Source organism: Triticum aestivum, chromosome 7D (assembly GCF_018294505.1).
Source record: "Triticum aestivum cultivar Chinese Spring chromosome 7D, IWGSC CS RefSeq v2.1, whole genome shotgun sequence".
Classification (NCBI taxonomy): domain Eukaryota; kingdom Viridiplantae; phylum Streptophyta; class Magnoliopsida; order Poales; family Poaceae; genus Triticum; species Triticum aestivum.
Window position 1 is genome coordinate 1,058,184 of NC_057814.1, and position 3,826 is coordinate 1,062,009.

Consider the following 3,826-nt stretch of genomic DNA (forward strand, 5'->3'; position numbering starts at 1 on the left):
TCTGAGAAAAAAAAGAACACTACTTGTTTTTTTTAGCACGACCTCTTCAATGTTCAAACACCACGAAATTTTGCATGCACCATGCCCACATGAGCATCTTGTATGCCTTATATCTTTTTTAGATTTTTATGATTTTTTCTACTATTTGTTCTAGAATTCACTGTTCATCAGGTGTAGATGAGTCTGGGCACCGTTCTAAATTATCACCTATATTGCTAGATTTCTCCATCTGTTTATATGCTACTTCCTCTGTTCCAAATTATAAGATGTTTTGGTAGGCTAAAATAATCTCAAAGAACATCTTGTAATGTGGGACAGAGGTGGTAAAATATTTTCAATGTTTAAATTGCAACTCTCACAAAATATATTACTAGCATATTCCTACTGTTAACAAAGTATAGTGGCAGAGTGCTATACATTAGTATGGGTTTGCATTGTGTGGCATTGTTGGCCATTTAAACGCTACTAAGTTCTTGTTTGCTCTGTTTTATACAGTAGTACACTCTGCAATATTTTCACATGTGCTCCCATCAACCAAATCTGTTGGTGTGTACAGACGTCCGAGGAATGGATGATGCTGAGAGTCGATACACTGAAGCAGGACGTATGCATGATATTTAAGGCATGCAAACATGTGATAGAGTCACTTACCCTTGTGAATGCGCTACAACTTCTCAGAACCAATCATCTCCTCAATAAGCATATAGACATCACGCTGCACCATATCCACGAGTGCGAGTTCAATAGCTACAGCCTCTATGAGGTGGCTCTTCGTTTTCGCTTGCTTAGAGAGCATGGCCTTTGGGTATCTCCAGGTATATATCTATTGATTTTTTTTGATACAACATAAGGAACCAATACCCATCGAATCATACGAGATTTTGTATTGTAGATGTGTTCGACAAATTCAAGGACGAACGTGGGAGCTTCAGTAAGGAGATAACAAATGAACCAAAGGGATTGTTAGGTTTGTACAACGCTGCATTCCTTTTGATTCATGGTGAGCCGGAACTCGAAGAAGCCATATCCTTCGCAAGGTATCATCTTGAGTCAATGAGGGGCAACTTCAAGTCGCCTTTAGCAGAGCAAGTCAAACGAGCCCTTGACATTCCACTGCCAAGGACCTACAGAAGATTGGAGACAATGCATTATCTCACAGAGTACAAACAGGAGGAAGGGCATAATCCGATTCTACTGGAGCTGGCAAAGCTGAAGTTTACCCTTTTGCAGTATGTCCATTTGAATGAGCTCAAGTCTATTTCCAGGTACATCTCTTTGGTACCTACGAGAAATCAATTAATCTAGACTCAAGAAACAAAAACTCGGGCGTCACAATTATATGTGTCATATGTCAGACGCTAGCTTACTTTCGACATTATGAATAATCTCAATAGGCCCTAAACTACGCAAGAGTACTAATCTTCTCTCTACATTTATTATACAACAATCTGATTAAGGATGCCATTGTTTCAGGTGGTGGGAATGTGCTTACGAGCACATGGGATTAAGCTATGCTCGGGATCGTCCTGGTGGAGTGTTACACTTGGTCCTATACTTTGTTCTACGAGAAAGACTTTGAGCTGGCACGAATGATGTTTGCCAAAATATTGGCACTACAAACCGTGATGAATGACACATATGACGCCCATGCCACCATAGTGGAAAGCCGGCTGCTAAACACAGCCATACAACGGTTTGATTACTTTGTCGCCACATTCCTTTATATATAGAGAATGAACACACAAACCCTAGTAAACTAGATGGCTCTCAACTAATCTTCATCCATTCAATTGGCATTGTAGATGGGATTACGACGCTGATTCTCTTCTGCAAGAGTATTTGAAGATGTTCTATAATTTACTACTCACAACCTTCAAGGAGTTTGAGGATCAACTTGGACTTGACAAGAGAACTCAGGTGGCGTATGTCAAGAAAGAGGTGCAGTACATTCCAATAGTAGCAGGAGATGGTGACATTCTTTTCCATAAAATTAGTTCTATGTTTAATTAGTTTTAATTGTCTACAGTTCCAAAAGCTATCTACTTATTATCTCCAAGAAGCCGAATGGTCACACCTGAATTTCAAGCCAAGCTTTGAAGATCAACTAAATTTGACTAGCATGTCCATAGGCATGCCAATTCTATGTGTGGCTAGTGCGGTTGGCATGGGCGATGCCCTAATGAAGGGAACATTGGAGAGGGTGATTGATTACCCTGATGTCGTCATGTCATGCGCGAAGATTGAACGTTTAATGAATGACATTTCAGCAGTTCATCTATAGTCTCTTGGTTTTTGTTCTAATTCTTATGTATTGCCATTAAGCAGTGGGCCAATAATGTATCTAATTATACCTTGTACATATGCAGCTCGGAAAGAACAAAGGAGATGTACCAACCACCGTGGAGTGTTACATGTATGATCACAAGGTCAGCAGTGAGGTCGCCTTGTCCTGTATTGAATCCTTTATGGATGATGAATGGAAAACTATAAACCAAGCTCGCTTTGAAGATCTTGCACTAATGTCAGCGGTTTTTTGAAGAGGGTTATCAACTATGCTAGCAGCACATCATTGTTCTATGGTAGGAATAAAGAGGGATTCACATTTGGCACACACCTTCAAGAGACAGTTGATATTCTTTTTGTCAAATCAGTTCAATTGTAGAGTCTCAGACCCTGCTAGTTCAGATTCAGAAGATAACCAAGCTCAAGATGGTGTTTCTGATAAGCCTCACTCCGCCTACAATGATTCTGATTGACTCCATGCATTGTCACTTGTTATTTGTTTTTCACTTTTTCCATCTGCATTTGGTCTACTGAACTATTTGGCTTCGTGCCTTTTTTCATCATTACAATGGCTATTGCTGGCTACTACCTTGCTAGCCGAATTATTGCCATTTGTAGATTTAAAATCTGGCTCTGTAATTCAATGTTACGGGCTGCTATGTAATGCACTTATGCACCTCCTTTTATTGCTTTAATCCTACTTGATGTTCTATACTATTTTTAATCATTGGATCATTGAATTTATGATGCTTGTTTTCAATTTATGGATTTATGCTTTCCCTTGTTGTTGGCGAGATATGCCTGAAATGTTGGAAATATGTCCTAGGGGCAATACAAAAAGTTGTTATTATTCTACTTCCTTTATGTTAGTGACTAGCATATATGTCCGTGGGTTGCCAGGGGAGAGATATTTCTTTGAAAGAAACAATGGGAGAGATAATTGATGGTGTGTCCACAAAAAACGATCTCTGCAGCGGTGCGATAGAGCGACGAGTTGTGGTCTTCTCACGGGCCATGTTTGTCCCACAAGATCTTCATAGTGGTGGAGTTAGTCAGCGTGGTGGCAACCATCCTACTTGTGCCTTTTTTTCCTCCGGTGTGCCTCCTCATTTGGTAGCTATGCGCTGATCTTCAGGACACGGTTGCTTCGACCACTCTCTCTTACAATGGCGAGGCCGACGAGCGGCGGCAGGTGACCGAGGCCGCCCTAGGGAGCGACATGGGGCTAAATTTCGTGTTTTGACCCCTTTTCGAAACTTGATCGAGATTTGATCCTGCTTTGCAAAAAATTCAGTATCTGACCCTTTTCTTACCACCAGGGTCCCTGGTAGTAGGGTATAACAGCCTACCGTCAAGGTTCCTGCCGGTAGGATTGCACGCCCTACTGTAATTTTTTTTCGAAGTATGAAACACAGAGCATTCTCGCACCTACCGCTGGGCACCTTGGTGGTAGGGTTGTACAGACTACCGCTAGCCTGTTTGGCGGTACTGCTGAGGTCCCTGGTGGTAGGCTGTTACACCTTACAGTCATGGACCCTGACGG

The 3,826-nt window shown here is 41.4% G+C and overlaps 1 pseudogene; it reads left to right on the forward strand.

The window, feature by feature from the left end:
• Positions 1-285: 285 nt before the first annotated feature.
• Positions 286-2,662, forward strand: LOC123163712 (alpha-copaene synthase-like; annotated as a pseudogene).
• The last annotated feature ends 1,164 nt before the right edge of the window (positions 2,663-3,826 follow it).